The sequence below is a fragment of the Cryptomeria japonica genome, chromosome 7 (assembly GCF_030272615.1).
Source record: "Cryptomeria japonica chromosome 7, Sugi_1.0, whole genome shotgun sequence".
Lineage (NCBI taxonomy): Eukaryota > Viridiplantae > Streptophyta > Pinopsida > Cupressales > Cupressaceae > Cryptomeria > Cryptomeria japonica.
In genome coordinates this window covers 608,093,029-608,120,162 of record NC_081411.1, presented here as the reverse complement: position 1 = coordinate 608,120,162, position 27,134 = coordinate 608,093,029, and the positions used below count along the sequence as shown (strand labels likewise).

The window sequence follows — 27,134 nt, the reverse complement described above, 5'->3', positions numbered from 1 at the left end:
AGTACTGCAATCTGGAATAAGTGCGCATCCAAAAAGTCCTCGTTTACCCCTTCGGCCAGCTCTCCCGACCTGATCCGTGACAGTTGGCCGGCTACCACATGGGACTTCCCTGGCCGCACAATAATGGTGAAGGTGAATTCTTGCAAGAGCAGCAACCACCTACTTACCTGACCTTGGATGATTGGTTTATTTACCAAGTACATTAGTGCCTGATGGTCCACGTAAAACGTGAACAAGGTAGCCAACAAGTAGTGACGAAACTTCTGAATGACGTACACCATCTTGAGTGCCTCCCCTCCGTTGTACTGCAGTTCCGTTCGACCCTCGACAAAAGTCGGTTGGCGAAGAAGATGGGGTGATCGAGTCCCTACGTCCCCACTTGTGCGAGGGTAGCCCCAATGGCAAAGTTGGAAGCATCTACGTGTACGTGAAACTCTTTATTCCAATCCAGGTACACCAGGATTGGTGCACTCACTAGCTGATCCTTCAGTTCCTTGAAGGATCCTTCCTGCTCCCTACCCCACACGAATGACTCCCCCTTCCTTGTCAGCTTGTCTAGGGGTCAGAAGACTTGCGCAAAGCCTTTGATGAATCTTTGGTAGTAGCCAACGCGGCCTAAAAATGACTTCACCCTTGTTACATTCATTGGACTCTCCATATTGATGATCACCCCTATCTTATTTGGGTTTGTCTTTAGTCCTTCTTTACAAACAATGTGGCCAAGGAGCTTTCCCTGCGGTACCATAAACCTGCACTTCTTCGGGTTAAGAGCTAGCCTAGCTTTCCGACACGTCTCCATGCATTCTCCAAGTGCCTTCAGATGAGTGTCCTGATCACTGAAAATAGACCAGTCATCCAAGAACTCCCTGAAGTTCCCTAAGGACATTTTGTCAAAGATGTGCAAAATTATTCTCTGGAAGGTTGCCGGTGCATTACATAGCCCGAAGGGCATGCAATTGTAGGCCTATAGCCCCTCTTCCACCACAAATGTAGTCTTTAGCTTATCTTCTTCCACAATACTTATCTGATTGTATCCCGAGAACCCATCCAGAAACGTGTATATCTCATGCCCAGCTACTTCCTCCAAGATGCTGTCTGTGAATGGGATTGGGAATGGATCTTTGATTGTTACTGCGTTTAGGTACCTGAAGTCTACGCATATCCTTATTTGGTTAGCCTCCTTCTTGAGAGAAATGACTATTGGGGAGACCTAGTCACTTGTCTCCACCTTAAATATGATCCCAGCCTCCAATATTTTGTTGATTTCCTCATTCACCTTGGCCGCGTAGTTCTTGTTCATTCTGTACAGTTTCCTCCATACGGGTTGGGCTCCTGGTACGAGGGATATGCGGTGTACGCATAGTTCCGGAGGTACCCCCTTCAAGTCCTTGTAAGTCCAAGCAAATACGTCTTTGTACTCCAGGAATATCCTGAAGGCCAGCGCCTTTAGTACGGGGTTCCAATCATCCTTTACGAGTATCACTTGCGGGTCTTTGTCCTTGCCTAGATTGACTTTTTTCACATTAGTTTCCTCGTACTTGATAGGTTTATCCTGTTCAAACCAGTGGGCTGGTGTGTCATCCACCCATGCCACCCCTTCTTGGTACCTACTGTACTCCGGGGGAAATGATTGCTCTTCCGTACTGCCACTTGATTCCCCAATCGCGCATATTTGCACCATGTGGCACTCCGGGTGGAAGACCTCGTAGTCCTCCATCTTCCAATGGAAGAGTTTGGCCAATGAACTAGTTTCATCTTCAGAGCATTCGTCCAGTTCCAACACTCCTTCCCCGTTGGGTTCATGTTGTGACGTATTCACACATCACCCCATTGCAAATGGGGACCCCTACTTTTTGCTTTCTAGGGTTAGTTTTCTTTGCTTAGTTGTCTAGTCTTGGCTATTAGCCTTTGCATTGGAGAGTTGCCAGAGAGATCATTAGGATAGCAGGGTCTGCTTGAGTTGAGGTGGGTCAGTAGGTGGTCCAAGTCAGGGTCTCTTTGAAAGCCTTTTCTAGGTTAGGCCTTGCTCTTGTTTCTAGGTTAAGTCTTGATTGAGTTTGAGGAAGTCCTTATATCCTGTTAGGTGTCTTGCCTTTTGAGACCTATGTCTTTGAGTTAAGGAAGTGAATGAAGGTTTGTGAGTGAGTGTCATCAAGGATTTTCCCTTTGAAGGTTTGAGTTGGTCAAGTCAATGGATGATGATTTCTTGTCCTCGAGGCATTGATTGGTATAAAATTGACCTATTTTACCCTTAGAAATGCCTAGCGACCAAGCCTAGAGTTGAAAATTTGGAGAAAGGTCAAGAATTTGAGCTTTTTTGCAAAATTCGCTCCGGACCCTTCCAAAGGGTCCAGAGCGAATTTCCTTAGACTCCTCTCTTGCCCCTAGTTAAGACCTCAAATCCTTGCTCCTATGCCCTGATTGAATGAGGAATGACCTATTTATGCCTTGTGAGCATATTTAAACAAGATTGGATGATGAAAATGTTAGGAATTTGACCAAAAAGACCAATTTCGTTCCTGACCCTTCCAAAGGGTCAAAGCGAATTTCCTTTGATCTCCTTTCTAGAACAAAATCTTTGGCGTGATTGAGGCAAGATTGATTCATGCAAGCCTTGTGAGTAAGTTGCAACCAAGTGAGGTGAAGTTCTATGAGGAATTTGTGCAAAAGGACAAATTTCGCTCTTGACCCTTCCAAAGGGTCCAGAGCGAAATTCCTAGATAGGTCCTGTCCTTCCAAAGGTACCTAAGTGAAATTGTTAAGATGCACTTTTCATTCAACATTTTGACTAGGCACTTCCTTAAGGTGATTTGTTGGCGTGTCCTAAGGTGAGAACAATGTGATAGAGGGTGAAGTCTGAGTGTTTGGATGGCGTCTAAGACTAATTCCTCAAATTTCGCTCTTGACCCTTCCAAAGGGTCCAAAGCGAATTTCATTATATCTCCCTTCTTGGTCCTAATTTGCCTTAAGAACCTTATCCCTATGGTGTGATTGAGAGAGTATTGATGTCTGAAACAAAGTGAAGTGATGGAAAGTGAAGGATTTGAGCATAATTGCAAATTTTGCTCTTGACCCTTCCAAAGGGTCCAGAGCGAAATTTTTCTAAGCTCCTGACCCTTCCAAAGGGTCCAAAGCGAAATCCTCCAATAGACTTATTTCTTCACTAGGGACATCAAATGGTGGACATACATGGCAAGGAAAGAATTCAAAAAGACAAGTCTAAAGCCAGATGAGTGAAAAGAAGGAAAAATTGGGTCTAGAGGAACAAATTCGCTCCTGACCCTTCCAAAGGGTCCAGAGCGAATTTCTCAAAAACATGTATTTTCCTCACAATTTTAAAGCAAATTGCCCTCAAGGTATTTTCCTAAGATGGTTTGAAGCTAATCAAGCAAGCTAAGAGAAAACTTTATCAAGGACAAGCCCTATTTTCCAAATTTTGCTCCTGACCCTTCCAAAGGGTCCAGAGCGAATTTCTTCATAAAGCATTATACCTTGCTCAAACCTTTGAACTAACTCATTCCCAAGCATTTTTGAAGGCAAAACACTTGTTTTTGATGAGGAAAGGTTGAAAATGAAGTCACTAATGGAAAATTTGAGCCTAAAACATCAATTTCGCTCCTAACCCTTCCAAAGGGTCCAGAGCGAAATTCTTTCTAAGGTCCTGTCCTTGGAGAGTATCCAGAGCGAAATTCTTAGAAAAACTTATTTCCTCACCAAAAGCATTGAGTGGACACCACTTTGAGAGCAAGTTGGCTTGAGTATGATAAGATAAGGGGGAATGGACAAGTGCGAGGCAAATTGAATGAGAATTGATCCTATAAATACAAATTTCGCTCTTGACCCTTCCAAAGGGTCCAGAGCGAAATTTCCTAAACCTCTATTTTGCTCCATGTTTGAGACCAAGATCTTTGTTCCTATGGCGTAGCTGAGGGAAGATTGATGTATTCTTGCCTTGAGAAGTGATTTGAGGCAAAGAGATGATGAATTTGAGGCTAAAAGACAAATTTCGCTTTTAACCCTTCCAGAGGATCCTGAGCGAAAATCTCATTATAGGTCCTGTCCCTGGAGAGCGTCCTGAGTGAAAATCTCATTATAGGGCCTGTCCTTGGAGAGGATTCGGAGCGAAATTGTAACATGCTGAAAATTTTAAAAGAGATATCAATTCAAATAATCTAACCGTTGCAAATATAGCCGTTAACATAAACATAGCAAGAAGGATTTTATTTTTTATTTTTTTATATTCAAAACAAGAACATGAATAACGATAACTGAAAGATTAAGTACATTGAACTAAAAATTAAGCATACATGTAAGATTTAAGAAATAAATAACTTGCATGAAATCAAAGAGAGATAGGGTTTAGAGAGTACTTTTCAACTGATGCTAAATTCTGAACTTCATACTCTATCATGATACTGGTGAGGAGGGAAAGTATCATTAGGGCGCTTTTCCACCCAACCACGGACTATCTAGTCCCCCGTGCCATATCCTTCTGGACTGGCCCGACCCTTCGCAGGGAGGTAAAGGAAAAAGAGAACTCAATGCCATCTGAGACTTGTTGTTAGGACCTACACTCTTAGTCGGTCATACACTAAGGGTAACTCCCAACTAGTATGACGCTCTAACTAGGGGTGTATCTAGTGCTAAAGATCAGACTAGTGCACGCATTACGCATCACCACCTTGGCCAAGGTTTTACACTGTAAGCACGAATTTACGCACTGCCAATGATCTCACCCTTCTCGGCAATAGGTCTAGGTTTTAGGAGTTCTATTGAACTCAAAAGAGGAAACTAAAGCCCAACTTCTCGTGTCAGCATTCAATGGACACAGTTTTTAATATTCAAGTGGTATCATTAATTTATTACTCCTTTAAGACATTAAGACTGCATTGTTTTACAATGAAACCACTGAATCCCTGGTTTGGGAAGTTAGGGGGCATAGAGGACCGTCAATTGTACGTACAATACCTAAGTATGCATTTTAACCTACCGGACATGTCTCTTCTGTCTGGCCTCTTGAGAGTAACCTCCCAATGATGATGCTAACTGCATCATGTACAATCGCGCTCTTCCACCCACTGCCTTCCTAGGCTAGGTATAGGTAAATTCCCTTATTCTAGAGAGGTTAACCTTAATAAAATAAATTTATCTAAGGGTTGTCTTGTCATCTTAGTTAAAGAAATTTCTGAAATCTTGGTTAAGAGGTCAAAATCTTCATTAGGTTGTCTCGGAAAAAGAACACCCTCCCCTGGAATGATACAAATCTGCACCGTTATGTCAGACTATACTTACCAGTGCATGTTAAGATATGCGTACACAGACACGTGAGTACAATTACCTTTGCGTATACATCAAGTATTACCAGTTATAATCACACTGGTACATACTTGCCGATATATGCCCAAGTAAGGTACATACATGCACCTGTATCTGCACCTTCACATGCACAATGAGTATTCTTGGTGTCTACGGTTTACGACTTAATTTACTTTAGACAAAATTAACAATGGCCTTAACCTTTGTGTCACATTGACTTAAATTTCATGAAGAGCAGAGATTTTGTGGGTAAGATTTATTCAAGCCTGTAGTTTAACTGCGGTATGCAAGTGAATCTATTTAATAGACCTGCAGTTTGCTGTTTGGTTTCAAATTTACTAACGAATCTACTGGAGAATTAACTTCCTTGTTTAGAAAGATAACAACAGTATTGTCATATAGAGATGTCTTGCCTTTCCTAAAAAAATTGCCCTCACAAGGTTATACATCTACATATAAGTGTGCACTTCATGGTTATACGGTAAGGAGTAATGACATTCACTCATACCATCTTTAATATTCCAAACAGAGAACAAACTGTTTAATATAAAAAATACTGCAGAAAATAGATATGTATTTTCTTTTTACACAAATTTAACCCTCATCAACAGAGGTATATGTTCTTAATTTCTTTTCTCTCTTTTCAACAAGTTGAAAGTAATTAAATAGATTTTCCAGACCTGCAGGCATCTTTACATACATATTTGTATATATATATAAGTATATATATATGCAAATATATATGTATTCATACCTTCTTCCAAATTTCATTCACAACTACCCAAAACCCTACACAAATTTTATGGTATTTCATCTTGCTGGTAATTATTTACTCTAGCAGAAAATAACAACGTAGGTATTCTTAATAATAATGCAGAAGGGTTTTAATCCCCACATGAAATCCAAGTAATACACTTAACTACAAGCATTTATATATATAACAGAGATTTTACTGCATTTTCCTTTTATAATCTTGAAATTTAAGATGAATGGTAGAAATAAAAACAAATTCGCAGGGTTTAGGAAAAGGTAATATGACCTGATTTCTTAGAAGAAATCTTTCTCCAAATCGTCTCTGCTGAAACCCTTATTTCCATAAACACAGACTAGTGATGGCGATTCTCCAACAATATAAGGAAAATCGCAGCCAGGAGACAAGAAAATGTTGAGCCAAACCCTTTCTCTGCCGTCAAGGTTGAATAATAAGAGAGATATAATTAATGCCCTTCCTTTTCTTATTGCTTAAGTATTTCGCCCAAAACATTGCTACGCCCTAATACCAGGCGGAATTTCCAAACCGCCCAAGGAGTCACGTTAATCCCGTGATCCATTCTCACACTTTCAACATATTTTCCTTCAGCAGAAGCTTCCTTGTGAAAAAATATCTTTCCATGCCTCCTTTAAAATGAATGCATAATAACATTTATATTTGGTGCTTTATTTTCCCTTTTTTATTTGCAAATGAAATCGATATATATTTAGGAGTATTGAAAGTGTTTAATCCATTTTTTTTTGTTTTTTACTTCTTACTCTATACTTTTTCAAATCTCCAAAACTCGATAATTTCCCAAAAGGCAAGATAGAGTGATGAAATAAGGTTAATTAAAAACTATATCCCCCACCATTTTGTCATAATATAATTTAGTCAAAACTTAGCAACTTAAGGAGGGACAAACTTCATATCTCCCTTTCACATAACCCTCACTTGGTTATAGAGATGCCAATTTTAAGTTGGCAAAAGATAATTTATTTAATTAAAAATAAACATTGCCATATAATTATAAATTAATTAAATCTACATGTTTATTTATATTTATATATATGTGACCTATACTCCCTACGAATACTTGACTGCAGTAGTACGTATACGATCATGTATGCATACTCCCATACCTAGGTACTCGTATAGGATATATATTTATATAATAAAAGAACGTTAGTCCAGCCAACTTGATTAATAATTAAAAAAATAACTAATTAATATTAATAATTAATAATTATCACGAGAAGTGATTGCTGGTTGAAAATTTTGTACACTTGGGGAAATATACAAAATTTTGGTTTCAACCACAGTGTGAGTAAAACTCTCCTAATTAATGGAAGGCTCCCCCTATCTATCTACAACTTTAAAAATAAAATGGGATGGGGCAACAATCTTCTTTCAAGAAAACCAATATCCTTTTCTCTTCACAGAAAAGTGATAGCACTTTAACATAAAACAGCAGTAACAACTTTTGAAATGAAATAAGGGAAAGAAAATGAAGTTTTCTGAAAGTTCAAAGACTTCCGTCACTTCCTTCGGGGCGGGACAGCAATATCAAGCTCAAAGTCTTGATTATGTGAAGTCCTATCTACCCTTTTGCTATACTAACGCTATCAAGAACAAATTATAACTGTTCAAAGACTGAAATAGCTTATTCTTTTCTACATAAAACAGTAGGAAATAGTACGAGCTCAAAGACTCACAGCTATTTCTTACAAAATCTGCTTCTAAACTCTCTTAAGAATAAGTGCAAACACAAAGTCTTACAGCTCCTCTCAAAAGAATATTTATTCTAATTTATATTAACCTCAAATACTTGCAGCACAAAGATTGCAAATCAAATTCGATTAAGCTCTTGAAGAAACACGTGCAAGAAAGATAAAATAGAACACAAACTCAAGAATGTAGCACAAAGACTCAAAGCTTGAGCAATTTCCTTCTATTTATTTCAATTCTTGAATTCACACATGAAAGCTCAAAGACTTCTTTGCTGTAAATTTGGCAGAGTTTTTGCTTGTTTTCTAAAAGATAAAGATTACAATAGACCCTTCAAGTATTTATAGAAGAGTCTTGAGAAAAAGGTGAGAGGATCCTAACTAACTTGAGAGATTCCCTCTACCACCAAGACTTATTCAATAACTAACTATGACTTATTCCAACTACAGTCCTAACTGAACACAACTTGTAGTTGCCTTACATGTAATTATAAAAGTGCAGTAAAGACTTGACGTGCAACTTACAAAAGGTTTTTTACATGTAATTTGTCAAAAGAAAAACTACAACTAAGAGATTACAATTCTGGAAAAATACAACTAAGTGTTGAAAAACACTTAAGCTGCAGCATGTGAAGACATGAATCCTTCGAACGTCTGGATGATCATTTGTAGCTCAGCAAGATTTGGTTCGTGGGTGTTCTTGGCAACAACCATGGACTTCATAATGGTATCATGGCATCGAAGAAGCATAGAGTCGTTCTTCTCCAAGATGGACTGGATTTCGTGCAAAAAGATTTGATGTTTCATCAAAACTTGAATCGAGGCACCTGTAAATTGTTCGCTTCTCCATTCATTATGAATTCTCATTTGTAGATCTTCGAGCACTTCTTTTTCTGGTATCTACTCTCCATTCTGACTCATTATGTTGAAAAAGGCCTTCTCACAATGGGAAACAATACCTTGGAATACTTCAATCCGCAATCTCATTGCATCATCAATCTCATCAATGAGGGATTTGAGAACAAGGGCTTTATTCTCCAGAAGTTCTTCAAATTCCAAATACATGACCCTAGAAGGAATAATGGCATGCCCCTGAAGAAACTCAACTGTTGTTGGGGCATTGTGTGCCAAATTGTCAAACTACCTTCAACCCTTTCCAAATTCTGTTTGAAAGTCTCAGAGGTGTGATTCAATTTTTTTTCAATGGTCTCCAACTTAGACATCATTTGGAAAATGTCTTTTAGCACTTGTGCACACAGATAATGAAGTTGATCCACCCAAGAATCCAACGCTTGTACTTTCTGAGCAACTCTTTCAACTCCTCGAATTGATTCTTGGGAACCGGAAGAACTTGTAGGATTACTCCCTTCACCAGCAGGTTTTGTAATTTTATGAACAGCTGCAGCAAGTTTGCGGTTCTCCTCTTCTAGCTTGTCTTTCTTTGCTAGAAGTTCATCATACTGTTGCACTAGTGAGGCTACGGATTGCTGGGCATCATGTTTGACCACTTCATGCGTTTGTTTACCCAATTCTATCCTTGTAACCCTATAATCAGCAGCTTGCATTGCCTCACGTGGCTTATTCGCAAGGGGCTCAACAATTTCTATCACTTTCATCTTATTACTGTCAACAGTTACTCTTGAGATTGTCTTGGCCTTTTTAGCAACCTTGGGCCTAGACTATTTGAGTTGCTAATAGTCAGAGACATTATGAGAGATTTCCCGCTTCTTCCTCTTTGGGGTAAAAGAACTAAGCCATGGAGGTAAAACAACTAGTTCTCCTCTAGTAGCTGCTGAAGGCGAAGGAGAAATAGTTTTTGTTTGAACAACCGTGGTCACCTTGGGAGGAGTATCTATTTGGATGGCGACCATGGTTCGCTCAGTAACCAATGGGCATGAAGATTGCCTCATAAATTCTTCAAAGCTAGAAGTAGAGGTATCAATCTCTGACAAATGGATACATGCAGGAGTATCCTCAGGAATTTCCAACAAACTCTCTTGTTGATGATTAGGAGGCGGCTCAACTGCTGAAATAGGAACGACATTCTGAGGAGACTCTTCCACTATTATGCCAGGAGGAGAAAGAGGCATCTCCATGGAAACTAAGGAAGGAATCTCATGAGGTGAGTCCGAAGCTAAACACTTAGGAGCATCATTTGATTGTTGTCCTTCTTCTGGGTTATCAGGATCGATCACATGAACATGAAGCCGTGACTTTTCTTTTGCATGAATTGTCGCGTCCTCGGGAGGAAGGACTATTGCCCGACTAACCCACAATTTGATCCTGGTGCCTGAAGATGATGCACCTTCTTTGTTGTCAAGAATCTTAGACTTATGTCCAAGAGGCCCCGTAGAGTCATCTTCTTTCCCAACCTTGATCTTGATGAGTCTAACACCATTACCTCTGAGCCAAGTGTTGGTGTTAGCCAAGATAGGCTGAAATCTTTCAAGAATGGATGTGCATTCTTTATGTGACCATTGGATTAAAGGAAGTGGGGCTTCCTCAACCCTTCGTGAAACGTACTCTGGATCGAGCATATGACCATCATCAATCATTCCTTGCGGAATGTCCACCAGGTTCAGGTCAATAACCTGCTCAACAGTAAGCCTGCAGTAGTCCATCTTGAGAACCTCCATTTCTGTACGAAGATCTACCCAGATATCCTCAATACGATGCACGTGCACGAAGGACTTTTTGATCTTTTCCTTCATACCTCGGTAATCAAAATCTGCCTTGGACTTAAACCTTTTGAGTTTAATCTCTTGCATCTCAGTCTCCATAGTTTTGGCTTTGATGGATGTGACAAGAGAATACCGGCCAATTTTCAATGGGTTTGTTGTAGAAATCCCCATTCCAACCTTATATTTGACAGATTGATGAGCGTGCATAGCCATGATCTGTCTTCCCAACTCCATACGAATGATTTTATCGGTCGTGTATCTAGGGAGTATGTATGGCTGCCCACTGTAGCATCCGACTCTCACATAAGTGAAAGTTGGGAATTGGAGAAATAAGCACCCATACTCATTGACTCTTTCCCATGCTTCATTTGACACCCTTTTGTTCTTTAGAGTCTTGTCAAACTGGCACATGAAGTAACCAAAGAATGCATCTTGAACTCTTTTGAAATGTAATCTGTTGGGTCTCAAAGGTAGCTGATCATAATATTTCCACACAGGTATAAGCGAGCAATCACCCTTGGTAGAAAAACCAGGGAAATGTCTGAGTGATGCTGCCAAATACATAGTATGAATTCATGTAGAAAGTCATGGTGGTAGGGATTGCTACAAGTTGCTCACACAAAGCATCACTGATAATCTCTCCCCATGAGATATGATGGGATTGCCTTATGAACATGGTAAACTGATACATCCATGACTCAAAAACATTAGAGTGTTCAAGACCCATCATCCTGCTAAGGAGAGTAATGATGTCTCCAATTTCCCACTTAAAGTCACAACAGTACAACTTAGCCCACCTTGTGAAGGCGGCTTGTGGCTCATGAATCCCCCTGTTAATATGACATTTGCAGTCCTTTTCCCTTTTTACATAGTACTCGGCTGCACTATCCTTTTAAATTTCCATATAAACAGGTGCTGGTGGTATCTTGAAGACTTTCTCAATTGTATCTGCATCAAGACGGATTATTGCCTCACCATCATCATTTTTAATGGTTCTCGTCTCCTTGTCCAAGTGATGGGTGCAAGCGAGAACAAATTCAGGTTCTAGGGCAGCCACTGGAAAAGAAGATGCATGATGGATGTGGCTGTCCAACAAATGCTGCATATTGCTATCCTGCGGATCCTCCACTCTCTTGATGAATTTTGACATGTCCACATGCCCTATCTCCGTGTCCTTAATGTGATCTGAAGGAGAGGAAACTTGCGAAGGTGAAACTTCATTCTGGTACTTGTCATATTTATACTTCATCTTCTTTGGAATAGGAGAGGATGGCAAATCTGACATTGAAGGATAACCTGGTATACTGTGATGAAGACTTAAAAGTGTTAAGGCAACATCATAATCAGCTGCAACTAACATTTTTCCTTCTTCAAATGTGAAGAACTCCAACCCTTGCACTTCACGACTTTGTGAGAGAAAGATGGGAAATAAATGGGAATGGTGGAAATTTGACTTTGACCAATTTCGGATCTTGGGGAAAGTTTTACAAGTATACAAGTTGGGAAGAATGAACATGCAATCAGATTTTTAAAACCCGAATGCAAGTATACTTGTAAAATGGAAAATGGAGAATTGAGTGAAAAATGAGATTTAGACTTGTGGGAAATGACGTGAACGGAAAATATGGATATAGGCAATATGGACGGATAAAAATGGGAAGGTTTTGGGAATGTCATTTTCAAGAAAATGGGAAGAACTTTGGACATGCAATCTGGTTCTAAAAACCCGATTTTGGAAGGATGGGTATTTTTCATCTTTGCAACTTGGAATTTCAACAAAAGATTGTTAAATTCTTATAACCATAAGGGAAGATCAATTATTTTCATCCAACTTGTAATTGGATTTCGCACTTCCTTCTTGCTCCTCAAATCGCACTTGAAATAATGAATTAATGATTATTTAAAATTCGCCCCAACTAGACCAGATTTCGCATCAACTCCACCACCTTTAGTCTTCAACACTTGAGGTAAATTCGCCCCAACTAGACCAGATTTCGCACTTCCTTCTTGCTCCTCAAATCGCACTTGAAATAATGAATGAATGATTGTTTAAAATTGCTCAAAACACCCCTATTATATAGGGCGCTCACCACTTCACCTCCCCATAGGCCGACTTGATGAAATAGGCCTAAAAAAATAAATTTGCAGAAAAAAAAGAGAGGCTGTCTTAATAAAATAAATAAAAATAATACCTCAAGCGCTTCATTTTCAAATTTAATTTCACAAAAATTAATTTTAAATGCCTTAACAATAAAAAAATTCGATTTTCTAAGGCTCAAAATTAATTTATTAAATGCCATGCGCCTTTATTAAATGCCAATTTAATTAATTTTTTCAAATATTTCGAAGTTGGCAATTTTGGCATCTAATGCGATTTGGAGGATATTAATGTTGAAATAAGGTAAAAAATAATGAATGCCAAAGACTTCGCTCTGGTCCCTTGGAGAGGGACAGGAGCACTTTTCTCAATCTAGGCCTTGCATTCCTCATTTTCACGTTCAAAACTTCATCTAGGCATTTTAAAATGACATTTTTGATTGGAGTCTTGAGTTTAATTCACTTGATCTTTAGAAGGAACGTGCCTTAGGACATTTTCGCCCTGGACCCTGGGTGAGGGATAGGAGTGCCTTTTCACTTTTGTCCTCAATCCTTCATCTTTCATTTGTCGATTCTCGTTGTGGAGTAAGCAATGATCTCTTTTACTTGTTCCATGCATGCTTAACTTGTTTTTTGCAAGGCAAAATTGATTTTCCAAAGATTTTCGCCCTGGTCCCTTGGAGAGGGACAGGAGTGCTTTTTGTATTTTAGGCTAGGATTCTCAAATTTTGAAGTCAAATCTTTGTTCACCATGCTTTAGAAGACATCTCTCATCTTGCACAACTTTGCCTTAGCATAATCTCGGAGGGAAATTGTTGATTTCATAAAAATCGCCCTGGTCCTTCAGTGAGGGACAGGAGCGCTTTTGCCAATTGTCATCAAAATTTGCAACTCCTGCATCTCAATTCCACCTTGAAGCATTTTAAACATCATTTCAAACTTGCTCCTTGGCCCCAATTTGTTCAAATTTGGAGAGAAAAGCTAGATAATATGTTTTTCGCCCTGGTCCCTTGGAGAGGGACAGGAGCACTTTTGCAATTTCAAGCTTATCCGTCCTTTGCTAGCTTTCCAAATTATCTTCAATGGGCTACTCATGTCTTCTTCCATTCATTTCAATCACAAACTTGCCTTGTCTTTTGCAAGAAATTTACACTTTTTAGAAAATCGCTCTCGACCCTTGGAGAGGGACAGGAGCGCCTTTTTACTTCATGGTATATTTCCTTGTCTTTTAAACACTCAATCGCGTCTAAGGCATAAAACATCATTCGTCCTTCCCATCCAAGTCAAGTTTTGCCATAAAATCTCAAACAAAGAGGAGAAACTTGAAAAAATGCCATGGTTTTTCAGTGAGGGAGAGGAGCGCCTATTGTCATTTGGGTTGATTTACTCCTTTGTAGACCACTTAAATTATATTCAATGGACAAAACATGCTTCCCTTGACCTCTTCAAATCATAAAATCACTTTAATCTTGCAAAAATAGTGCAAATTTGAAATTCAAGCTCCGGTCCTTCAGTGAGGGACAGGAGCGCTTTTTGCCTTCTAGGCCAAATTGTCTCATTTTTCATCTCGAAATTCCTTTGCTAGGGAAGATTTCATCTTACTTGACGCTATGAATAAGAGGTAATGTCCAAGAAAGGTCTAAAATTGTGCATATAAAAAAAATCGCTCTGGTCCTTCAGTGAGGGACAGGAGCACTTTTGACCTCCTAGGCAAAAACTTCATCATTTCATTGTTTTTAATCAAGTTTGGATGCATTATCATGTTCATTTCGTCCTCCGCCATGCCTTTGATGTTTCAATTTGACCAAACAAAGCCAGGAATGACTCAAATAAGTCTTTTCGCCCTGGTCCCTTGGAGAGGGACAGGAGCGCTTTTCTCTTCAACCTTCAAAATTCACCATTTTTGTGCCTTCAAAATTTTCAAAAGTATCAAGTCACGTTCGATCATCACTCTGGGAGACCCTGCACAAAACAAAATAGAAAAGTCAGTGACAAATATGCATTAAGTAACATTTTCGCCCTGGTCCCTAGGTGAGGGACGAGAGCGATTTTTGTCCTTTCTAGCTAAAATATTCAAAATTTAGATCTCCAATCATTTCACAAGGCAGAGTTAGGTCATCTTCAAGGCCAGGAATCAGTTAGCAAGCCCTCGCAAAATAAGAAATTGCACTTAGAATGAAATTCGCCCTGGGCCTCCAGTGAAGGACAGGGGCGATTTCTCTGTTTCAGGCATCATCTTGCCTCCAAAAAATGATCAAAATTTACCTAGGCAAGAATACACAATTTTATCTTCAAAATGCTAACATTTAGACAAAATTTGGATTTTCCCCAAAAAACCCTGACTAGACCTAACCTGGGACCTATCTGACCTCCTGACAGACTTACCTTATCGACTCAATCTCAATCCTCGGGAGGACGTTTAATAACTTCCAAAATTTGTCTGGACTCAGCTTGAATAATATCCAAAAGAAACCCCTAAGGTTTAGCCCTAGCCCAACCAGACCACTCACTCACTTAAAACCCTAAAAGCAGAGAGAAGAACAGGCAAAACAAAAGCGAAAAAGAGGGGGTCCCCATTTTAATGGGGCGATGTGTGAAATGGTCACAACAGTAGTGTATGCTGAAAATCTCAAGGGGGACTTACACTTATCAACTAGTATCATTCACAAGTTGAACTTAGGCAGATTTAACTATTTATGCTCTATGTTTTTGGATTTTCTGGTTTAGGACTTCAAAAAGAGATAAAAGGGATGAGGGTTTAGGGATTCTATACTATTCTAAGCTATTCCTATGAACTCAAGAGATGGTAAAGACTGAGTGAAGCTGGTAATGGCACTTTGTTTCACCACACTCGGACAACTACACAAAGCGGGTGCAATCTTCTAAGGTTATGCTTAAGATTTTCACACTTGGACAAATATCATTCCAAGTAGAAGTTAAACATCCATATTAAAAGCTTAGGCTAACTTTACACATTGAAAGGAAATCGTCCATCCAACAAAAGTATGAGCAAAATTTCACCAATCAATACTTATTAGATCTATCATTCATCTAACAACTTGAAAACAAATTACGTAAGCAAATCTAATCTAAGTGTTGAAGGGAGTATGCAACCATTTAGCAATAAAAAGATTTCAAGACACTACTGATAATGAACTTTTATTACTCAAATAGCTCTATGCAACAATTTCATAAATCTCTCCACACTGAAATGAAATGAGAGAGCGAGTTTATATAGAGTTTTTAAAAGCAAAATAAATGGCTGAGATCAATCTAAGATTGACGACTGATAATCTAGACAACCAAACCCTAGATAAAGTTTCCTAAATAAAATCCAAGATCAACTTCAAACGAGACAAATGGCAAAAGATGCTATTTTTTAGGATTGTATCCCTTTCTTCTGATATTCAATAAATTTGGACACAATTTGGTCCACTTCCTCCATGGTGACATGTGGCAACATGTTGATCCTAAACTCTAATCCTTCCAAGTCATCTTCACACAAAGAAAAGGTGATCTCCCAGTTCAATTCCTGTTTGTGAAAGACATCTTTAACGGACATGAGGTTTGACGCCTTAACCAAATTATTCTTCAAGATTGGTCCTGTGATGGCAAAGAAGATGTCCTGAACTCTGACCTTCAAATTTTCCAACTGCATATCGCTCTCTCGGATGGTATCCTTCCCAATCATTTTTGTAACTACAAGGAAGATCTTGTCTTGAATCGCCTTTATATGTCCTTCTAGTCTATCAGCATCATCTTTCACCTTCTCCAAGACTTCATTCTGTGTAACCAGTGTCCAGTGCCAACTGTTGAAATCATAGGCAGCCCCTGCTTCAATTATTTTATGATCAACCAACTCTTGAGGTGAGATTCCTTTCAGTTCTCTAAGGGATGGAATGATTCTATCCTGGACATCCTGGAAGTATTTCTGCCATGTTCTCAATCCTGGAAAGCAAAGAAGAAGTTTGATCATATGCTGATGAGATTCTTTCTATGAACTTGACTGCTTCTTCTCTTATACTTTCTATCCAATCTCTAGTTTCTCTGGCTGTTACTGCATCTTCCTTAGAACCTTTGACTACCTTGTGTGAATCCAAAAGTAGGAGAGCTTCTGGATTGGATTGATCAAGTGGCTTAGTAGTCAACTGCCGAATATATTCTTTCAAGCGCTCAACTTCTCTCTTATGTTCATTTTTCTTTTGTGTCTCTTCATCCAGTTTTGCCTTCATGGAAGCAACTGAATTGTCTAAGTCCTCTTTTACTTGGGCCTTTGTGCTTGGGCCTAAGTCAAAAGTGGTGATCTCATACTCATGAGGAGCAATGTCTCCCTTTGCTTTGTTCACCTTTGGCACAACTATCTGCACTGTGCGGTTGCCTGTCTCATCTCTCTGGATGGTAGAAAATCTCTTGGCTGGCTTCTTCATAGCAGTTTGCTCTAGTCTGGCCAAGAAATCTGTCATGTCATCTTCTTCTTGTTCTTCTACTACTGGTGTGTTCATCTTTAATCTCTCCCTCAACCATTCAAGAACAACGGGCTGCTCAATGCCTTCTACCTCTTGGTCATCCTTTGTTTCTTTGTCACGTGCAATACCCCGAAGAGCAGAAATCATCCCTTCTTGAAACTTTCCCTCTTCAATATCCATGTCATGCTCAGATTCTAGGATTTCTGTGCCAGTAGGAGATGGTGGTTTTGCATCTTCCTGATGGACTGATTCTGCATTTTCCTCATGAACTGAAGAAGGAATTTTTATTCCAGCCAATGATTCATCAACAGTTAATATGTATTTCTCATTCCTTGATGTGGCGGAACGAGATGGTTCTATCCTTTGCTTCTTCTGAGCAGGTTCTTCATTCTCAACTGCCTTACCTTTCCTTTTTGCACTCTCGCTTGGTCTGGCATTTTGTGTTGCTTCTTCATTTGAAGAATATCCTTCTGCCACTCCCATCAGATTATAAGTCAAAATCATATTCTTTTGCTTCAGCCTGTGACACTGCTGATTAACCCACCACTTTGTATATGTCATGACTGGCCGCATCAAGGTGGTCAAGTCTGTATGCTCTGGTGCTGACCAATTGATAGGAGGAAGGGGTGCATGCTCATCAAAGCCAGGTTGAGTATGCTCTTCGCTATATTCTAACTGATCTGTTACGAGAAAAGGTTGAGTCTCTCTGATGAAATTTATTGATGGCCTGGAATATAACCTTTTCCTGATTTCATACTCATCAGCAGCATTTGCCCATAAATTTTCTATATCTATTTTATGTGTGAATCTTTCCTCCTTTGCTGATCTGATGTTATTGTGAGGATCATAACTAGTTCTGGATTGGTAGAATGTGAAAGGATACCATTGCATCTCTAGCCTGGCACTTTCAGTTGCCTGCGCAGCTGAACAAGATTCTTCCATATTTCTAATGAAGAATGGGAAAGATATGGCTACCTTCTGCCTTACTATTTGTCTGACTTTGAGCCTTGACGAGCTTGTCTAAGCATCTGCCATTTTTACTTCTCCAACTTAGGCGAAATTTTCAATGTGCCATACCCAAACTCTTCCTCAATACTTGATCAACAGTGTTCATGCCATGTTGATACAATGCTGGTTCATCTGGAACAAAACCCTAATTAGGGTTTCCGCTCTTCTTTTTGCACTTGGAGACCTTATTTTCGAAATCTGAGAACATGGGCACTGATAATATGGCTGATCTTTTGGAATAAAACCCTAACTAGGGTTTGCATTTTGCTTTTTACCCTTAAAGACATAATTTTCAAAATCTGAGAACATGGGTAGTGATAATATGGCATGAAGATCAAAACCCTGATCTCAAAAAAAAGCAAAAATTTCAAACTCTTGCTTTTTATACTTGGAAGCAAAATTTTTCGAATCTGAAGACATGGGTAGGATTGATATGACCTAATGAACAAAACCCTAATCTCAGAAAAAAACAAAAATTTCGAAGCCTTGTTTTTTATACCTTGAGACAAGATTTTCAAATTCCGACAACATGGGCAGAGATGAAATGATCTGAGGAACAAAACCCAGATTCTACTTTCAAAAAAGCAGAAAAAATAGAAATTTCTAAAAATAGAAAGTTGTCAGAAATGACTCAAAGCAATTGCGATCCTCGTCCTTTAGACCTTCTAAGCACTTTGACAACATTCATACATGATTCTGAGCATGATTTCTCAACTTGGCTTGGGATGAATTCTCAAAAACTCTAACTCATTTGCAAAAAGATTGGTGATTAGCAGTTGCGATGCCAAAGCAAAACCCTAAAAAGCAAAAAAAAAGGGGGTCCCCATTTGCAATGGGGCGATGTGTGAAAAAGGTCACAACATGACTTCTCCCTACTTTTTAGTGTATGGACAAGATCTTGTCTTCCCAGTACAATTAAGAATTCCAACGTTAAAATTTATTCAGGATTACATGCAAGGTGAAGATAGGATTCAAGCTCGATTGACACAACTTATGAACTTGGAAGAAAAGAGGGATATGGCCTTAGAGAATTTCGCTAAACATCAAGGGGTGGTAAAAAGATGGTTTGATAGGCAAGCAAGAGTTAAAGCCTTTAGAATCTCTAACCTTGTGCTATATTGGAATAAAGCCCATGAGAAAAGAGGTGAGCATGAAAAATTCGACAAACTTTGGAAGGGTCCTTATTACATCTTAGAAATCTTGGGGGAGAATGCCTTTAAACTGAAGACCTTGATAGGTGAGGATGTCCCATTGCCCGTCAATGGGCAATTCCTTAAACACTATTTTCAAACCCTAAGTTCCTCCCAACGTCTACTTTGTACATAATTAGAATAGGTTTCCTTGCTTTTGGTGCCTTAGTTAGAGTCTTGGTTTTCATTAGTTTAGCTGGCTTTCGGTGTGTTTGGTTTTCCTTAGCTTAGTCTGCTTTTAGTCTTGCTTAGTTTGGTTTGCTTTAAGTGTGCCTTAGCTTAGTTGCTTTGCCTTAGTTTGGTTTTGAGGGATATCCATTTGAGAGAAAGGTGATTGTGTCTTGATGCACTCTGGCATTCCGTTGATCTTGTTCAGTCCATTTCTTGAACGAGCATTCGTGAAAATTGCCCAAAAAAGTCTGTTGTTGAGATTTTTGCAAATGAACAATTGATCTGTAGGTTTTTAGTTGCTCCAGACACAATAATGCAGTCCATTTCGCTCTAGGATGCACATATTTTTTGGTTAAAGTTGGAAGCCACTTTGAATCTTGTGCCCCCCAAAAAGACCCAAAAAGTCAATTGCTCAGATTTTGATGGAACAACAATTGATTTGTGGGTTTTGGGATGTTGCAAATGCAATGGTAATGTCCATTTTGCTCCAAAGTGCCCAAATTTTTTGCTAACCCCTGGATCTTGCCTCAAAATGCATGTCTTCAGAAAAAAAGACCTAAAAACTTAACTCAAATTTTGATGAAACAACAATTGATTTGTAGGTTTTGGGATGCTATGAATGCAATGGTGAGGCCTTTTTGTCTTGAAAGTGGACAAAAGAAATGCCCACTTCCAAATCCACAAAGAAGGCTAGATCTGGGATCTTATAATGCTTGTGAGAAAAGAAACCCTCAAAGATTGAGAAGGGGTTTTCTGAATACATGCTTTGATATGACGTTGTTGATATTTGCAACACAATCTTGCAAGATCAAACAACAAATGAAGAACACCTTACACAAATGAAAGCAACAAGAAAAGAATTGCTATTTCCTCAACAGCAAAGTTTATAGAATGAATAAAACAATGCATAAAGACTTTATTTATAGAAAGCAAGAGAAGCCCTAATGCAAAATTAGGAAACTAAAATTAGCTTAAAGAAACTAAAAATTAGCTCAATTAAGTGAACTTAAGCTAAAAAAGCATTCCTCCTAAATATAGAATGTACTAACTACTAACATGTCCATGACATTGAATCCAGGAAAATCCTCAACTTGCAATCCTCTCTTTGATGAGAGCTATTTATGTCCCATTTTATGCCACATTTTAGCCATTTTCACATGCTAGACTTTTTGTGACAGACTTCTTGTCACACTTGTGACATGATTCCTGTGACTTGTGACAAACTTCCTGTCACACCTGTGACATGGTTCTTGTGACTTGTGATGTGGGTGCATTTTCCAGCGAATTATGTCCAACCAATAAATGTTCACTATATTTTTTTAAGATATATTATAGCATTCTATTGTAATGGCCATAAACTAAACGTAATATATGCTGTCCATAAACAACTCTTATGATACCTATTATTATAGCCATGGGATAAAAATAAATATTGTTAAAACCAATTTGATATATTGGTTATTTATTACCAAACAAACCTAACATGTTAGAAATATCTTGCACGATTCCCTCATTTGAGATCTGATTTTGTGGAGAGATCATAGGGAAGCATTATGTAAATTAGTAAATGTCTTTCTTATATGATACATAAGAAATGGCATGAGAAAGGAGAATGTATTTTTCAGAACAGAAATAATACATAGCAGCTGGTTTGGAGTAAAAGAGTTTGCAGCAAATCATTCTATCACCCAGTAAACCAAGGGGGCAGGGCCCACTTCTTGGGTTACTCGGTGATTTAGTTTAGTTGATTTAATTCAACAAAGTGTGTTAATTTTCTGTAATGCTTTTGTCATTTAATTAGCTGTGATCTGGTTATATTGGTTCCAGGTATTGATAATCTGTTAAATATTAGTTTGTTTGTTGAAATATTTAAAGTGCGAATCTTGTTTTAAGTATACATAGGTTGCTTGTATTTATTAGACTGTGACACTTCCTGTCACAGTTTTTGGTAACAGTTCTTGCTGCTGTAATAGTTTTTGCTACTGTAACAGCATCTGATACTATTCCTGTAATAGTTTGTGTTGTTCTTGTAACAATTTTTGCTACTATTCTTGTAATAGTTTCCACTATTACTGTCATAGACTATTGTTGTTATTGTAACACATTGCTGGACTGTTCTTGTCACTCTATTCATGTTGCAGTTCCTGTCATTCTGTTCCTGTTGCAGTTCCTGTCTTAGAATCAGAAAATAGAAACTAGATTAGATTTTCACTTAAGTAGTTTTCGTGATTTTCGTTAGCTTTATTTTCATCCTCACCCATCTCACTACCTACAAGTTTACAACCCTTGTGCAGATGGCCACGACATCTTTCACAAGTTTACGCCCCAAATTGACATGTAGACCAAACTGAATCTAGTTATTAATTCCTTTTATTCTTTACCTCAGTTTTAGCCTATCACTCTTCACCACTAAACCCTCATCAATGAAATTTTGAGTTGCTCTACTATCAACTAAGCATGTAACTTGCTGTCCCTTCAAGACTGCTCTCACTTTGAAAGGGTGATACTTAGGAACTCTTGATAATGTAGGAATAGTACCATGCGCCATATCTCCTATAGCACTATTATCATGCTCTAATTGCTACTCGTTGTGTTCACTCTTTGAGCTAGTGTCTACTACCTCATCAATATCTGCAACTAATCACCCTTAAAGTCTGCAATAAATCACCTTAAAGATCTGCTTATACTCTTCATAATTTTCTGCTGAAAAGGTCTGAAATAAGCTGCTCACGAGTCTGCTCACAAGTATGAAATCATCTGCACATTAATGTCTGAAATAATCTGCACACTTGAACTCTTCAGTATTGCTCTCGAAGTCTGCTTGAATCTGCCTTGAATGAAAATAATATTCAATGAAATTTTTGCATTTAAAACTCCGAAAGAAACTCTTATTTATATCCACCAAACACCTTTCCACCAACAGTTGCAACTCCTCAAATAGGTTGGCCACACAAGAAGTTATCTATATATATATATATATAATTTTAAATTCCCTTTGTCCAATGTGGTCAGCCCAAACAGCAAGTATTTTATTAACTTTGTTTTAATTCCTTTGCCCAAGGAGGTCGTCCCTCTTAGGGACCCAGACAAAGAATTAATTTCATTTTCTTAAATAAGGACCCAAACAAAAAATTAATTTCATTCCCTTAAATAAGGGAAGCTCTAAAGGGGGTCAACCATATTTGTTTTTGAATTTTATTTAATATTTTTCTCCTTTAGGATGCTTAACATGGGTCAGCCCATGTAGACAAAAAATCAGTTTTCCTTACAAACAAAAACTCTATAAGAAGTGCCATAAATTTGACCTTCATCAAATGCACTTTGACATCAATGACAACCATTTATCAACAGTAATGGTAGCAGTTCCTTAAATGATTGAGATCATTATCAGGGTGCCTTGTATGGCCAATATGGTCTCTTTATTTTGTTGTTCCGAGATTTCTGATGTCTTTATGCTTATTATTGATCATAAGGTCCTACAATTCATTTGCGCATTTTGTAATGACTTTCTAAAAGCAATATTTTTTTTGATTGGAAAATAAAGGTAGAATGGACCCTAGAACACAAATGGGGTCCATTCCCTAGGAATGGAATAGGCACACTTCATTTACTACATTAATGCCTGGCCTAGTGGTTCCTAGGGGGATTTCAACGTAGGAACATCAGTGCAGTCAGCACTTCACATCTACCACTCAATCTAGTGCACTGTACTAAAAAAATATTGGGAAGGATCATTTCTAAAAGAAATATTTATTACCTTCTCTATTATTATTATAATTTAATGAATGATGATATTTATTACCTTTATATACATGCAAGGGTTCCAGTATCTAGAAACAGAAGCAGCTTATGGCTTGGAAATTTGGATGTCATTATTCTACATTAGCAAACCTACTGATAAGATCTTTAGATCTTTGAAATTGTTTTGAGTACTATGAGCACTTGCTATCTCAACATCTGATATTGAAAATATTATTATGAGGATGGTACACTGTTTATTGTGTGTTTGTTTTATGTATTAATAATATTTCAGTTTTAAGAACTTGAGTTGGAGAGATTACGGGCTCTCTTCTGAATCTGCATGAACGATGGATACAGTCTCTCTGGCAAGGTGAGGACTCTGCTTCTATATTACCTCAAATTTTGTGGATTTGGGAGGTGGGGTATGACGATATCTTGGGTATATATGGTGAAGGCACTCCACCCCTAATGATTCTAAGGGACACTGAGGGATGAGTTTCAAGTCATATATTATTATTTTTAGTTAATAATCCCATTACATGTAAACACAATGAAATTAAGAACGAGCAAACTGAAATTGGTTAATCATTGTATCTGGTTACCAAATCAAAATCAAATGCAACGAAGTAGATAGTCCATACAGTAAGATTCAGTAGAAAATATTTCGTCTATGCTGCTGTGAACAGTGAATGCTTTTTTTCCATCTCTTGTTTGTTTGTGCTCTAAAGAAAATTGTTTTGCTTGAGCTTGTTTAATATTTTTTGGGATATAATTTTAAATTATATTTAAAGTCTATGTTGACCCAAGAGGGATTCGATATTATGTCGATTTCTATATGGGAGTCCCCTTTCTGACAAGTAAAAAGAAAGGGACATTTATGAGATATCCCTAATGTCTCAGGGATGGGATGCTGGGATATAATGTGTGCCTGGCTATTACCAATCTGACCACTGTTGGATATGTATCTACAGCAGCCTGTATAATCTTTCTTAACTTGGATATTAAAATTTTAATAGGATATATCAAGGTTGTCACTTAGTTTACAGGTTTCCATATCTGTTAAATAGTACACTGGATTCATTCCTTTTTAGAGGTTTTCCTTAACTTAACACTGATTTTAGCAGCAGCTTTGACGTAGATTCTCTGTGATTCATGTAATATGCTTGTAGGAAAGTTATCTTTCTTTTTATTTAATTACGTTGATAATAGCATGGTATTTTTTTGTAACCAGTCATATGTTATGTTATAAATATTTAACAGTTATTTAGTTTGTATGAATATACCATTGAAACTGTGATTTCGTATGGTATATTCAGATGTAGCCATCAGTTTATATGGCTGATGAAAAACATTTCATGGTTCTTTCACACCATAATTATGTCTATTTCTACATTTTGCAATCCTGAATGCTGAAACATTTATGAATTAAATTTTTCCATGGTTAACTAATTTGAAGATCACTTGCCAATTGTTTTCTTTGTTCAATTACACATGTTTACCTTGCCAATATTTATTTTGAGCATATGAAACATGATTTATTTAATGGTGAGTGCTTGTTCTTGAAGGTGGTTCTCACGGGATGGTACAGATGAAGATAAGGCCTCAGGATGCTATCTGCCAATGTGAAAATGAAGGTTCACACACCCTTGCCTTGCAACAACACAATCTATCAGAAATTTTAATGCCTTCCAACAGTAGAGAAAATATTCTTTTATGGGAGAATATAGAGCAACTTGATTTGTCTAATGAGCATTTACAGCAGTCCAACAGATCAGAATCAGTTTGCACATCAGACACAAGTCTTGATTTGTTTGCTAAGTGTGATTTGGCATGTAGATTGAGGCAGCAGGTAAAAAGAAGAGATGCCTTGATTTTAGAGATGCAGGCTCAAATCACTTATCAGCAGCAAACAATAAGTAGTCAATTCTCGCATGTGGAAAATTTACAGTCATAACTTGATACTGCAAACAGGGATTTATTTGGAGTAGAAAGGGAAATTCAGCGATTGCGCAAAGCACTTGCTTATCACTGTGCAGGTAATGTAGTAGATATGCCTTGTCCCCCTGGACCAGGTCCGGCTGCTAGATCATTCAATAAAGAGATCAATGGAAGATACCTATGGTTCTGCAGTTGGTGATGCCAAGTTCTGCAATGAAGAAAGTCAAAGATTTCAAGAACAGGAGCAGGGACAGAGGTATAATTTGAGAATTACAAATGTTAAAATATGGAATATTGTAGAGGACCTGCAATGCATTTCATCAGACAGAAAGGAAGTGACAGCTACATATGAATATATCATAGGAAGCGTGAAAGACTTGTAGACAGAAATTGCTGAGCTTAAGCAATTAATTAATGGAAAAAACTATCTTCTAGAAGCATATGAGAGGAAACACATTGAAGTATGCTCTCAGGTCAAAGAACTTCAACTGAAATTGGGTACCCAAGTTGCAAGTGTGTTATAGTTATGAAGCTTTGATCTTAAGATTTTATTTGCAGTATCATTCTTGTTTTTCTTTTCTTGAAAGAGCCTGCATATGTGAAGAATCATTTGTGGGGTCTACTCCTGGTTTGGTTTTCATATTGTTTCATTTTTCCTTTGGTTGCCCAAATGGATATATTTTCACTACCAATTTTCCCATTCGTCATGAATGTCAGTGGAAAGTAGGCAGGGTCTATGCTTTAAACTTTGGAGAGGATGCAAAATGTTGAGATATCTATCATTGTATGTTTTATCCAATACCTTCTCAAAAGTTTTGTTCATGTTCTTCGCTCTGATCGTTAGCAGAAGCATGTAATTATGAGTTCTTATTTTTGGAGATTCATACCAGATCTATGGGGTAGGAGTACCTTGTGTAATGATTTTGTAAATATCTCACTCCTATTTTATGTGTAATTCCATATTTCATTAAGAACAACATACTATGTCAAATTATTGTTTTTGATTAAGACAAGCAGCAAAGCAAGGGTGCTGGCCCTGTATACAAACGGACCATTGGCTGCATAAAAGAAAGTTAGCAAAACAAGGGTGCTGACCCGATACAAAAGCAAGACCCACCTTAAGAGTGGGTAGACTCACCCAAAACTCGACACGAAAGAGTTTGGGGAGGGCGTGGGGGGAAGATTTACCTTTACGCCCGTGACAAACAACAATCTAGGCAATACTATTATTAGGTACATCATTGCCAGAGGGCACAAGCGGGTAAAGAGGGGACAAGTGGGGAAATCCCCTTCAAGTGACTGTCAGCACTTGGAGTAGACTGTTGCAGAACAACACTTGGAGCAGACTCAACAAGAGCAGATAGTTGTTGCAGAACAGGAGCAACAGGAGAAAGAGCCTCAAGGTCCGAGGAGGCCACACTAGTAGGATCCAAGGGGGCAACAAAGGCCAAAGTAGTAGAAAGAGGCACAACCTCAACTTGGGAGGAGTCATCATCAACATGTGAAGAGTCATCAGAATCAGGAGCCTTGACAGCCAAATGATCAACATTAGCATCTTTCCACCAAGTAGTAGCACCTTTATGATGGGAGAGAACAATCCAAAGCTAGATGGCCAGTTGAGAAGCATCTACGATAGGGAAAGGGGAGGCTCTCATAATCTAGCGATTGAGTCCATGGCCTATCCCCAACCATAAAAACCACATCTCCCAAGGAGAGGCAAAGAGATGTCAATGCCAATTAAAATGCGAGCCAAAGTAGAATGACCCATGAGGGACGTGAAATCATTAACCTTCAAGAATCGGTCGAGAGAGTTGCCAATGGCCTCGTAACAAGAATCCTCTCAAAAATGGAGAGGAAGATTGAGAAGACGAACCCACACTGAATGCACATTAAGTGATTCAGTAAGAGGGTTAAAAGAAGTTGTCTAGGGTTTGACCGATAGAGAGTTAACTCCCTAGGCCCACAACTTACCCAACACCAAGTCACGATTATCAGAGGAAGCAAAAGAAGCAATGAAAAAACCTCTAGTACAAGGGAAACACTCAATG

The 27,134-nt window shown here is 38.3% G+C and overlaps 1 pseudogene; it reads left to right on the top strand.

Moving 5' to 3' along the window:
* LOC131060637 (uncharacterized) overlaps positions 1-25,960 on the top strand; it is an 84,099-nt pseudogene extending 58,139 nt beyond the window's left edge.
* The last annotated feature ends 1,174 nt before the right edge of the window (positions 25,961-27,134 follow it).